Here is a 14,373-nt window from a genome sequence, read left to right on the forward strand (position 1 = left end):
ACCCCAATAGAAGGTGAAGGTCAGTTGTCTAATGCTCCAGAACCTTAAGACTGGCTCAGCCAACTCGATCCTGCATGTGAGGGTGGGACAAGGAGGGCAGGGGACAGGGAAACAGAAGGCAGTGATGCTTCCTATGTGAGGCTGAGGTTCTGAGCACCACAGTTGAGCATTCCAAAGGGGGAGCTGCCCTGGCCCCTTTTACTGCATCACCGAGGGCAAGAGCAGGGACGAGCTGTGACCTCCAGAGCTGCATTAACTCATTTGAGATGCTTATGAACAGGATTTTAAAAACTCCCCCTCATTTCCTTAATAAGTGAGTGGCATATTTTTTTTCTTAGAAAGTGGGGTTTTTGGTGAGGAATCTTAACTGTGGCTATTTTATGTTGTAACAAGGCAAAATACACACAATACGAAACTAATAAAGCCTATGGGAAAAAAATGTATGAAGCAGACTAAACAATTTGAAATTATTATTACACAATCACTAAGAGAAAATATAGCATAGGAAGAAGACAATAAAAATTATCCGTTATCTTTTTGAGGAATCTCCATACTGTCTCCCAGAGTGGCTGCACCAGCTTGCATTCCCACCAACAGTGTAAGAGGGTTCTCCTTTCTCTGCATCCTCGCCAACATCTTCTGTTTCCTGACTTGTTAATTTTAGTCATTCTGACCTGTGTGGGGTGGTATCTCGTCGTGGTTTTGATTTGCATTTGCCAGATGCTGAGTGATGTTGAGCATTTTTTCTTCTGTCCATTGGCCATTTGTATGTCTTCTTTGAAGAAATGTCTGTTCATGTCTTCTGCCATTTCTTGGCTGGATTTTTTGTTTTTTGGGGTGTTGAGTTTGGTAAGGTTTTTTTTTTTATAGATTTTGGATAGTAGCCTATTATCTGATATGTCATTTGCAAATAATCTTCTCCCATGCTGTAGGTTGCCTTTTAGTTTTGTTGTTTCCTTTGTCATGCAAAAGCTTCTTATCCAGATGAAGTCCCAATAGTTCATTTTTGCTTTTGTTTCTCTTGCCTTTAGAGACAAGTCTAGCCAGAAGTTGCTGCAGCCGAGGTCAAAGAGGTTACTGCCTGTGTTTCATATTTAGGTCTTTCGCCCTATGATCCAAGAATTGCACTAGTAAGTATGTATCCAAAGAATACAAACATAGTGATTCGAAGGGGCACATGCACCCCAATGTTTATAGCAGCAATGTCCACAATAGCCAAAGTATGGAAAGAGCCTAGATGTCCATCAACAATGAATGGATAAAGAAGATGTGGTGTGTGTGTGTGTGTGTGTGTGTGTGTGTGTGTGTGTGTGGTGGAATATTACTCAGCCATCAAAAAGAATTAGATCTTGCCATTTGCAACCACATGGATGGAATTAGAGAGTATTATACTAAGCGAAATAAGTTAGTCAGAGAAAGACAAATACCATATGATTTCACTACTATGTGGAATTTAAGAAACAGAACAGATGAACATAGGGGAAGGGAAGGGAAAATAAAATAAGATAAAAGCAGAGAGGGAGGCAAACCATCAGAGACTCTTAACTGTAGGAGACAAACTGAGGGTTGCTGAAGGAGAGGTGGGTGGGGGGATGGGGTAACTGGGTGATGGGCATGAAAGAGGGCACTTCATGTAACGAGCAGTGGGTGTTACATGCAACTGATGAATCACTAAATTCTACCTGAAACTAATAATACACTATATGTTAACTAAATTGAATTTAAATAAAAATTTTTAGGGGTGCCTGGGTAGCTTAATCGGTTAAGCATCTGCCTTGGCTCAGGTCATGATCCCAGGGTCCTGGGATTGAGCCCCACATTGGGCTCCCTGCTCAGCGAGGAGTCTGCTTCTCTCTCTCCCTCTGTGGGCACTCATGCTCTCTTGCTCTCTCTCTCAAATAAATAAAATCTAAAAAAAAAAAAAAAATTTAAATTATCCATTATTCCCTACTTGGATGTGGGTATCTTTCCTTCTGGTCATTTCTTTGGGTGTGAACAAATAATTTTATAAAAAATTGTATCACTATACACATGCACACATATCACATATATTTTTCCATTTAATATTACATGATAATCTCTCCCTCATATCATTAGTCTTTAAAATGACATAATTTTGATGGTTCTACTATAACTTATGTGACTTCTTCCTATTCTTTTAATTGTTTATAATAGGGAACATGTTTTTGTGGGTTTTTAAAAAATATTTATTTATTTATTTTGGAGAGAGGGAGCATGAGTGGAAGGGGCAGAGGGAGGGGGAGAGAGAATCACAAGCAGACTCTACGCTCAGTGTGGAGGCCAGTACACTGTTCGATCTTACAACCCTGAGATCACGACCTGAGCAAAAACCAAGAGTATATTTCACCAACTGTACCACCCAGGAGCACCTGTAGGGAACATGTTTTGTTTTGTTTTGTTTTGTTTTTTAAGATTTTATTTGTTTATTTGACAGAGAGAGAGGCAATGAGAGAGGGAACGCAAGCAGGGAGAGTGAGGGAGGGAGACATAGGCTTCCTGCTGAGTAGGGAGCCTGATGCGGGGCTCGATCCCAGGATGCTTGGATCATGACCTGAGCTGAAGGCAGACGCCTAATGACTGAGCCACCCAGGCACCCCGGAACATGTTTTTATGCTCATGAATAAGATTGAATGAACATCTAATTATATAAATGTGTAATTATCTGTTTTTCAGTTAATTTTTTAGCTGTTTGATTAAAGGATTCTAATTTAATTTATAATGCAGAGATAAAAGTCATCAGGGACACAACAGTGGTGAGAGATAGACCCAAAGATACCTGTGGACTCCAGCATGCCCCACTTTCACTGTTCGTGGACTACAGGCCACTGACTAGCTATGGGCCCAGGCCCGCCACCAAATACTCGACCCCCTCATTGTGATCCCAGCCCCACTGTGGGATGTGCCTGCTAGGTCCTCTCATCCACCTGTGCCATGGTCCCTGTTACTGATGTTCCTCTGGTCCTTTGATGTCCCTTTTCCGGACCTTCGCTTCTCTAGGTCTTCCCACAGTTCTGGAAGATCTCATTGGCTTTTAGTAATTCTTTATTCCACAGTAGTCATGGGTGTTCTGCTTCCTTGATTGAGTCCTGCTGATTCAGGCAGTTTACCTCTCGGTGCTTCAATATCCTCATATGTAAAGTGAAATGAATAATAATGCTCATGTCATCGAAAGTTCATTATGTGTTTTAAGGTGTGTTTGGAATGGTGTCTGGTTTATAAAAAGGGCTCAATAAATCCAAGCTTTCATTGTATCATCGTCATCATCATCACCACCTATCTGCCCAGGTACCTGCTTTAGGTTTGTAATTTAATCCAAGCATGAATCTTAGCTTTTTTCTTGATTTCAACAAAAATCCACCCACAGAAACATTTGTAAAGCATAGTAAATTTTACTGGGCAGGTGTAGGAGGATGCGAAGGAGGATTTTATATGGTACTATTGAAAACCACTCCAAGTTGAAGAGCCAGATTTCTTTTTTTTTTTTAATGATTTTTTATTATATTATGTTAGTCACCATACAGTACATCCCCGGTTTCCGATGTAAGGCTCAATGATTCATTAGTTGTGTATAACACCCAGTGCACCATGCAATACGTGCCCTCCTTACTACCCATCACCGGTCTATCCCATTCCCCCACCTCCCTCCCCTCTGAAGTCCTCAGTTTGTTTCTCATAGTCCATAGTCTCTCATGTTTCATTCCCCCTTCTGATTACCCCCCCTTTCTTTATCCCTTTCTTCCCCTACCGATCATCCTAGTTCTTATGTTCCATAGATGAGAGAAATCATGTGATAGTTGTCTTTCTCTGCTTGACTTATTTCACTTAGCATTATCTCCTCCAGTGCCGTCCATGTTGTAACAAATGTTGAGAACTCGTTCTTTCTGATAGCTGAGTAATATTCCATTGTATATATGGACCACAACTTCTTAATCCAGTCATCTGTTGAAGGGCATCTCGGCTCCTTCCACAATTTAGCTATTGTGGACATTGCTGCTATGAACATTGGGGTGCATATGGCCCTTCTCTTCACTACGTCTGTATCTTTGGGGTAAATACCCAGTAGTGCAATGGCTGGATCATAGGGTAGCTCAATTTTTAACTTTTTAAGGGACCTCCACACTGTTTTCCAGAGTGGCTGTACCAACTTGCATTCCCACCAACAATGTAGGAGGGATCCCCTTTCTCCACATCCTCTCCAACAATTGTTGTTTCTTGCCTTGTCTATTTTTGCCATTCTAACTGGCGTAAGATGGTATCTCAGTGTGGTTTTGATTTGAATTTCCCTGATGGCTAATGATTTTGAACATTTTTTCATGTGTCTGTTAGCCATTTGTATGTCTTCATTGGAAAAGTGTTCATATCTTCTGCCCATTTTTTGATTTGTTTATTTGTTTCTCATGTATTGAGTTTGAGAAGTTCTTTGTAGATCTTGGATACCAGTCCTTTATCTGTAGTGTCATTTGCAAATATATTCTCCCATTCCGTGGGCTGCCTCTTAGTTTTTCTGACTGTTTCCTTGGATGTGCAGAAACTTTTAATCTTGATGAAGTCCCATAAATTCATTTTATCTTTTGTTTCTCTTGCCTTTGGGGATGTGTCATGAAAAAGGTTGCTTTGGCCGATGTCGTAGAGGTTGTTGCCTATGTTCTCCTCTAGAATTTTGATGGATTCCTGTAAGAACCAGATTTCTTATTCTTGATTTTTTTTTCTGGGGCCACTGGGTGCTCTCCCTGGTTCTTTACCTAATGGACCCCAAATGCTTGCCTCTTTCAGGTTGTTCTCCTTTTCCCAGCACTTCTCATCCTCAAGTCTGTTTTCTCCTCCTCTTTCCCAAGAGCAAACCCTCCTTTTTCTAATTCTGCCCTGCAGAGCAGCTTGGCCTTGGCTTTGTTTCTTGACCTACTGTCATGGTTCTCAGCCAGGAGCAATTTTGATCTCCAGGGGGCATGTGGCAATATCTGCAGACATATTTGGTTGCCACAGCCAGGGATGATACTGGCACCGACTGGGTGAAAGCCTAACCATGCTGCAATGCGCAAGACAGCTCCCACCCCTACCGAAGAATTGCCCAGAGTAAAGTGTCAAAAGTGTCAAAAGTGCCGAGATTCAGAAACCTCGAGCTAGTGCAATAGCCATATTCTTGCAGCCTTGCTGTGGCCCCGGTTAGCTTACCAAGCTCATTTTCCGAAGAAAGACACTTCTCTCCCCGTGAGGAATTTTGGAAAGAGAATGTATTTCCACCTGGGTAGCAGCAGATGTTGTCGCTCCCCCCACCCTGTGATGCCAGACGTGCTCCAGCCCCTCAGCTATCAAGTTAGCTTCTAGAACTGTGCTGTCCACTTGGTACACGTGGTTAGGAATTCACTAAAATTAAATAAAGGTAAAAATTCCGTTCCTCAAAAAAATTCGGTTCCTCAGTCATACAAGCCACATATCAAGTGGCTACCAAATTGCTCAGCACAGATATAGGACATTTCCATCACCCCAGAAAGTTCTGTTGGATGGTGCTACTGTGGAACTTCTGATATATACCCTTTCTCTCTGGATCCCTGGATCGCTCTCATCACTATCTTTTGTTCACTTCTATAGACCATCTTGTTCTTGATGATACAAGCAGCAAACCATGGCTGGTCTTGCCCCAATATGAAAGCCAGCCGAACGTCTGTTTCTAGGAAAGGCATTGTGCCTCAGGTGTGAGGAAAGTATTCAAAGACGCTGAGAGCCTTTGAAAGAAATGTAAGGCACTTTTCTTCTCTAAGGATCCACAGCACGTAGCACAGTTTGGTGCACGATCAGCCTTTAAGAGCTAATTGTTCAATGAGTAAGTGAACTAATTATCGGTGCAGATTCTAACAAGCTCTGTATCGGTGTGTTGGCCTGCATCTTGGGCACTCTAAGCCTACTCGGAGTGGCCCTCACGTTGGTTTCATGTAGCTGAAAGTTACATGGCAGTGTGGCGCAATGAACAGACGATGGGAGTTTGCATTCGAAGGCTCGAATTCCAGTCCCTTCCCAGCAAGGTGACCTTGATCGCTTAACCTCTGGAGCCTCTGTTTCCTCCTCTGCAAGCCAGGGATTGAATTTTTGACTTATCTACCTCCAGGGGTTTTGTGAAGCATGAATAAGGTAGCATGTGTGCTCGCACTTGGTAAAATGTAGACAGCACTGAGTTTTAGTTCTCTTTGTGATCCACAGTCCGTGGTCCTGGTTAGAATTAGCAGGGACCATATATTTCTTTCCACGATAGAACTCTAGCTTTCAGGCTCATGGTAATGTTGGTTTATCTTACTGCTGAAAAGATTCTTAGTTACCTGGAACTTATTCTCTGGCCCTCTGGCCCTTCCTTTATTTAAAAAAAAAAAAAAAAGTCTAGTTCACGGGATTTTGTGAAGGAAGAGCTAAGGAATTACGGATGCCATCGATGCCAAGTAATGACAACGGGCTCCTCTCCGGGCTCAGTGTCCGTGAATTCCACCACAGCAGTGTCTTCCACTTCCTCTTCAGCTGGCATTTACTGCCACACCTGATGACATCCTGGTCTCATCTTCGGAGAGCGGTGTAACACAAGTTAACACTTTTGTCATTATCCATTGAGCTGATTTTGAGATTCCTTGGAGGGTTTAAAAGCGAGAGCATCTGGATCCGGTCATAGCAGGCACTCCTTTGGAAACATGCTCTTCTGAAAGAGCTAATAAGGTTACATCCAGGTCTACCCCGAAATTCATCAGCAGCTGCTGCAGCCCCACCTCATTTTGGGGGCGTCCAAGTTTAGGGCTTTCTACTACGAGGCTTTCAAGTTGTAAGCATTATTTCTGCAGCACGTATATCCAGCCCCTGGCTCTGATTGCAGCACTCTTTATTTCACTTTATTTCTACTCATCTCTACCTTTCAAGGTCTGTTTCTTTCTTCTCTTCTTCCCTGGACCCTTCCACTACTCTTTTTCCTTCCATACAGGAAGAAAACGATAGAAAGTTGAAATTGGAAGGGACCTAAAGGATTCTCTTGCCTCAAACACTCCACAGTACTTGAATCTGTGCTTGAAGCAAATATTATGTCATATCCATTATCTTAGAGTTAATACAAATGGTTCTAATGATCTTATAACTTAGTTTTTACTCCCCAATGAAACAGACATGGGTTGTGCCCTCTTGATCTCTTTCAACCCTTAACATAGTCCTAGGTATTTGTTTTGGTTTGGATTGCTTTCAGCTGCATGTTAGCAGAAAATTGAATAACAAAGATTTAAACATATAAGGTTATAACTTCTCCTATAACAAGAGGTCTCAGAGGGGGCCCAGCGCTCTTGTTGGTTCCGTGGGTCAGTGATGGTGGGGGCCCGCAAAGTCTTTGCTATGGATCTCTTTGCTCTAGCAGATGCCAAGGGGCACCATAATTGCATTTAGGGCAAGAAGAGAGCGATTGCATCTGTTACTTATCAGGAGGACAGCAGCCTCTCCTGACAACTTCCATTAACTTTATGCTTATATCTCGCTGGCTAACTTGATCATGCTACCCTTTTGCAGTTGCAACATTGGCTAGGAAAACAGAAAATGGGATCGCCATGTTTCGTGTATCCCAACAACAATCCGTATCCTGGGCCTAGGCTTACTGCCTCTACTCAAAATATTAGGGTTCTGATAACCAGGAGAATATTAGGGTTCTGATAACCAGGAGAAAAGGGGGGATGGCTATTAGGAGGACTACTGTCATAGGCTGTATTCTTCCAGAAGCTGCTCATGAGACAAGGTTGCAAGGAAGAAGGCTGGTTTATTTAGCAGGTGATCCCAGGAAGCACTGGCATGGAATGGGGAAGCAAGGAAAGAGAGAGAAGGTGACTGATGAAGTAAGTGTATATCAATGAGAAGGGTAGTGCTGTAGGCAATTGAGGCTCGTTCCTACTCAGGACCTCTGTGACACCAGCATCGGATGCGCCTCAGAGCTGTCAGACCTGAGAGGCTGAGAAGCTGGGGCATTTATCCACCCATCACTACCCACCATTGGTTGAGAGCTGCTCCCAGGGCCAGTAACTGCCCAGTAGCTCCCAGCCTACCCCGTGTAAGGACTAAGTACCTCCCTCAAGCAGAGCCTCAGATGCTTGTGATGAGAAGCCATCCACGTAGTTGGGACTAGTGAGTGCCCAGGGATATATACAGGGTCTTCTAAACTGCCATCAGTGTCTGTCACAGTACTTACGAGGCACTCAATAAATACTTTATTTCAACGAACATTTATTGAGTACTTACCACTTGCAAGTACTGTGCAAGTTATTTACTAATTGATTTGTTCTTAGGCAGGATTTCTTGATATAAATAAAATAAAACAAGTGGTATTTGCCCTCAGATCTTGGTAATTGTAAAGCACACTTGCTTGGAAGCTGCAGTCCTTCCCCCTTCCCTATTCAACACTGGCATGTAAACTTCTTGTTCCTATCAAAGGATCCAGTCAGTCCTAGAACATCTTGTCACTGCACATAGTGCAGTTCTTAGGAAACAAGTTGTTTTATTTAATGAAATGTTTAGCGTTTCCGAGTTCTACTTTGTCCTTAAGAGCAGACATTTACTAAATCGTCCATTAGTTGCTTGAAAGAATGAATGCCTCTTTTTCTATGCCAGAGCAGTGATTTACTGCCATGAGCTATCTGGCATTATAACCATCATTGTTCTTTTCTTAATAATTAAAATCAGGAAGTGACTGCCATGCATGTCCGTCTTGGCTTTAATCCTAAGGAGTTATTCTTAGTGACTACAGCAGCAGGAATATAACCAACCTACCATTTGAGGCTGGCTCGCGTCAGTGTGGGGTTCTCTTGTGCCTGTGAATTGAGTCTGATGCTGGTGCCATGACGGTTTGGTCCTCAAATTCTTTTGCTTCCTTTTTCTCTGACTTCATTCTCCTGCTCTCATTGATAACTGATTCAGCAGACACGTCGGTGGGCACTGATGCCTCTCTAGCATCTGTCCCATCCCTTTTCTGTTGTGGCAGACATGTGGTGTGGTGACACTGACCACCCCCTCTACACGCACCTACCCACACACACGCACACACACGCAGATTCAGGGACAGGATATGACTGGCTTGCACCAGTTAGACTATCTTATTATGTTGGCCATGGTGATTAGTTCATGGGAAGGTCTGTGACGTAATTTAGTCTAATACGTGTGGAGCCAGCCAGAGGACAAAGATTATACAGCAGAGAGAGACAGATCCAAGAGAATAGAATGAAATCAAGTTTCTATGGGCCCATCTTTACTGAAACAAATAGCTTGTTACTTTTTTTTCTGGTTATAGCCTTGAATTGAGCCTACATTTCACTCCTGATCCCCCCCTTTTTTTCCAGTGGATTCCAACGCTGGACTCCAGTCATCTAATACCCATTATCTAGCCCTCTTAAAATGTGGCCAGTGCTTAGCCACGGAAGGAGCCCGTTATTCAGCTTACTAAGACTTTTTTAGACATAGGAATTTACTGTAAAATATATGATAATTATATCTTGTAATAGTGAGTGTCTTTCAGTTATATACCCCAAAATGGTTGCTTGTTCCTTTTTTTTTTTTTTTGCCATGTTTTAAATATATATGCAAACTATGAGGAAAGAAAATGTTGAAGATAAGACTAGTTCTGGAAATGGTGTTCAGGGTTGTTATTCCTTCCACTGTAAAACAAAATTCATTTATTTATAAGTGGTGAGTGATGAGCTTTAGAACCTGAGAAGTGTAATTTTCAGCAAATTATATTTGGTGTCGTTCACCTTGTATTGATCTCTGAGGAAGTCATTTCCACTTATAAGATCCAGTCAGATGCAAGTCTATGCCTTTGGTACAACAGCTATCCTTCAGTGCTCTCTAAAGAGCATGAGAAAGAGTCTTACTTAACCAAGGGGAGAGTTACAGTCATTGTGAGGAAGGTTTTTATCATGGGAAGGATCTTAAGAACTGGATTGGGTTGCTCAAGGACATTGAGGACCATATTCACTCGGAGATCTTTGAAAATAGAACCAACGGATCCTTGTTGGTTGGATATGGTTAAGTGGAGAGTTGCTTGGAGACAATAGAATATAGAGTCTTCGGATGTTTGAGGTTTGACACAGAAAAGCATATACTTCGTTTCATGACTAAAGACTCAAGGGAACCTTCAGAATGAGTAACACCGTAAACATAGAAGCAAATGTTTACACCATGTTGAAGGTACGGGCTTTTTCTCTTTTCTCCTCAGCAATAATTCCACAGAATTTGTTGGCCTCTGCAATTCGAGAGTATGGCTGATGCTAAAATAGGTCAGCTTTGGTTGAAATCTGACAACTACATGGCACACAGATTTTGCTCTCACTTTGGCCATTTTTTGGAAACTTGTTTGACGTACTTGCGTATGGTCAGAGGATATTTATAGTTTGCTCAATAATCTTAGAACTCTTAATTTAGAAGCAACAGGTACATGCAATGACTCACCCAGTCTTGTTGATCATCTTTCTAATTCCAATTTAGAATGCGGTGCTTTCTCTTTCTGTGGCAGCTGACTTACTTATTAGAAATCTTATTTCTTGCTTCTATTACTGCTATGGTGTCCTAGTTGGTAAGTTGACTTCTACGCTTACTCTTCTCCATAGAGTTGTTATAGACATTCCCTCCCTTTTCTTATTTCCGACTTAAAATACCACACCCATCCCCCCATAGTATGCATGGTCTCCTATCGGAACTTCTTACTGTGACGTAGAAATGCCTTCGTGACCGGGATCCAGCCAACTTCTGCATCAGCCTCTCATTTCTCTTTTACACACTTGAGGTGCCCCCCAACAGGTCACATTACTCTCCATCCTCCATGCTTCCGTACCTATCGTTCTCTCTTCCTGCGAGAGCACACTCCCTCTTTTTTATTCCTCTTTGTTAACATCTCCTCATCCTTCCAGATTCAGCCCAGCCATCGCGTCCTCCCGACCCCCCAGACTAGGTTAGATGCCAGTGGGTTCCCAGAGCACCTTGCGCTGGTTGTCAGTCTCCTGATCTGTTGGAGGGCGAGAGCTGTGTCTTGCATTTCTGATATTTTTCTTAGTGCCTGGCATAAGTCCTCAAGAAGAGTTTGTGAAATGAATGGATGAATGAATGAGGTAGATATCGTGCTTTATTTTCTCACTTGAGGAAGAAGTCAATGAGCCAGGCTCATTATACACTCCTGAGAACTTTGGACTATGGTTGAGCAAAAGTGCTGCCCTCCTGAGAAGACCCTGGTTGGCCTCATTTTGGGTTGTCGATCAAAATCTAGGCTTCTGAGTTCCTGTACTACACTAAAAGCACAGTGCTGGGGAGTTCTACCATTAAAGTATACTGAGGGAAGACTAGGTCCCTAGAGTTTGTCCCACCTACACAATAGATTACCTAACTTGGTATGAAGTTCCTATGCACCCTAGAGTTTGGGCAAGGCAGGTGAGGGTTGCAAATGGAGTCAGCAGCATTCTTTACCAATGTGTCCTAATATATCCCAACTAGAATTTCCTCTAAGAAATGTATAAGTTTCAGTGAATGGATCTTTCAAGAGTGGATCCATTAACATTTTAAATTTGCAATTAAAATAGAATCTAATAATCCTTAATGCATATTTATAAATGTGATCCATAAGAGTTTAATTTTATCATTTAATCCCCACAACAACCCGAAGATACAGGAACAGTTATTATACCTATTTTACAGATAGGGAAACTGAGGCTCAGAGACATTTAATAATTTAGGTATCTTTCCAAAGTTACACATTTACTGGTGGTGGAGATTGGATTTGAAATAATATGATCAGACACCAGGGACTTATACTTTTAATTAATCACCTCTCTGAAGCTTAGCCACCAGGGAGAGCAACATGTACACATTTTCAGTTCTTTTTATTGATACTGTGTCAACAAAAGCATATGAGGTTTTAACTATATAAACAAGCTAGCAAGATATGAAGCATCAAATATTTAAAACTAAGAATCTGGAATATAAGTAAATATGTAGAGAAAATATAATTCTTCCAGCCGTGCAAGGCAGAGGTTATTATTTGCAATGTAATGACAAAAAAAACCCCTGAGATCAGAGAGAGGTGTGCTGACTTGTCCAAGGTCATAGAGTGGTTGAGGTGGGATTTGAAGAAGAGCGGTCTTACTCTGAAATCTTCACGGGGCCTCAACTGCTGGGCACTGGTAAGGCTCTTACTTAAACTTCTCATGGCAATATAGAACAGCAGTGAGCTTAATGCCAGAAATCCTGCTTCTCACTTACCATATGACCAGAAGACAAGATCGAGTCAATGATCTTTGCCACCCAAAGCCAACTGTTCTGGTATTAAAATGAGCTAAGAACCATAATGAGATGCCACTGCATACCCATTAAGGTGGTTATTATAAAAAAAGACAGAAAATGTGAAGAATGGGCAAGGATATGGAGAAATTAGAACACTTGTGTGTGGTGGGTAAGAATGTACATGGGGCAGCCACCAGAGAAAAATGATCTGGTCATTCTTCAAACAATTAAAAATAGAATTACCGTATGATCCAGAAATTCCAGTTCCAGGTATATGCCCCAAAGAACTGCAATCAGGGACTCAAATCAGGGACTTATGTCGCTAGCAGCATTATTCTAATAGCTGAGGGTCCATCAGCAGATGAATGGATAAACAAAATTTGGTATATACACACAAAGGCATGTTATTTATTTATTCTTAAGAAGGAAGGACATTTGACACATGCTGCAAATAACGAACCATTATAACATTACGTTAAGGGAAATAGACTAGTCATAAAAGGGCAAATACTATGATTCTACTTACATGAGGTACCTAGAGCAGTCAAATTCACAGACAGAGGGTAGAATGGTGGTTGCCAGGGGCTAGGGTTGGGGAGAATGAGGAGTTGCTTAATGGGTACAGAGTTTTAGTTTTGCAAATGAGCAGAGTTCTGGAGATGGACGGTGGTGATGGTGTGCACCATGCATATATTAGTGTTGCTGAGCGACATGCCTCAATACGGTTATGCTGGCAAATTTTATGTGTGTTGTATAATAATTAAAAATAACTTTCAAAAATGAGCTAGCTGGGTATATTGGTCAGGGTCCAATTAGGAAGCCAGATGCCCCTCTAATCTTTCAATGGAAGACACTATGATAGAACTGATCACACATGGCAGCCGGAGGATGGTAAGAGCCCTAGAGGCTCATGGGATCAAGAGGTTGGTCCCAGCCCAAGGGCTGAAAGCCTCCGGGGGAAGAGGATGTATTACCTAATCCCAGAATCTGGGGTTATATGGTGGGAATGAGAACCGCAGACGGTGCTGCTGCTGAATGCAGCTGAGCCAGAGAGACGGAAGAAACCCTGCAGTTTCTCCCCCCCTTGTATTTGCTTCTATGTTTACGGTGTTACTCATTCTGAAGGTTCCCTTGAGTCTTTAGTCATGAAACGAAGTATATGCTTTTCTGTGTCAAACCTCAAACATCCGAAGACTCTATATTCTATTGTCTCCAAGCAACTCTCCACTTAACCATATCCAACCAGAAATGCAGTTCCTGGGGACGCAGAGCGGAGCAGGGGACACAAAGGAGGAAGACGTTTGAACGCAAGCAGGCCAAACACCAGCACACAGTGCAAGATTTCTTCCCTTGTCATTTAAAAAGCTCTCAAATTCCTGTAAAGACTTTAAAAAAAATCTCTCTACATTGACTTTCAAACATTACAGTGCTCAGTGATATTGGTTAATCCCAACTAAATTAATTTACCTGCCGCAGGTTAGACACATTCAAAAAGAGTCTATGGAGAAATATATTTGCACAGGTTTGGTTGTGGGTATTATTCAATACTTCAGAGACTGTCTCTTGGCAGACCAACTGATAGTCATCCTGAGCTAAATGGCATTCTATTTAGTTTATATATAAATATAAATATATACATATATATAAACTATATACACATATATTTATTTATTTACATAAAAATATAGTCTTAAAATATATAAAAATATATTTATGTAAAGATATAAAATATTTTTAAATTTATAAATATAAAATTATAAAATATATGATAATTATAAATACATAATGATACGAAATTTATTTATATATTTATCTGTTTGTAAAGTGTGAGCTCTGATGGACTAAAACTCCTACTATTCCGTTAAACTCACTGCCTTCTTCCTTCACTCCCCCAAATCTAGGATAGAGTTCCTTTTCCTTGTAACCTCCACACCCTGCAGTCTACTTGGAACATCATGCTTATAACAGTTGTAACTTTTTGTTGATTTGTCTATTCTTTCTGCAAAAACCTATAAACCACTTGAAAGCAAAGACAGAACGTATGTTTATATATATAATGTTTCATACATACTTATGTATGTGTGT

The 14,373-nt window shown here is 41.4% G+C and overlaps 1 protein-coding gene across 1 annotated transcript in view; it reads left to right on the forward strand.

The window, feature by feature from the left end:
- The first annotated feature begins 940 nt into the window (after window positions 1-940).
- The window catches only part of LOC113253852 (tyrosine-protein phosphatase non-receptor type 23-like), a 180,412-nt gene continuing 166,979 nt past the window's right edge, over window positions 941-14,373 (forward strand). Inside the window, exon 1 of the mRNA XM_057316115.1 lies at window positions 941-1,130. The gene's annotated coding sequence lies outside the window, so the exon portion shown is untranslated. The remainder of the gene's footprint in view (window positions 1,131-14,373) is intronic.

The sequence above is a fragment of the Ursus arctos genome, unplaced genomic scaffold (assembly GCF_023065955.2).
Source record: "Ursus arctos isolate Adak ecotype North America unplaced genomic scaffold, UrsArc2.0 scaffold_20, whole genome shotgun sequence".
Lineage (NCBI taxonomy): Eukaryota > Metazoa > Chordata > Mammalia > Carnivora > Ursidae > Ursus > Ursus arctos.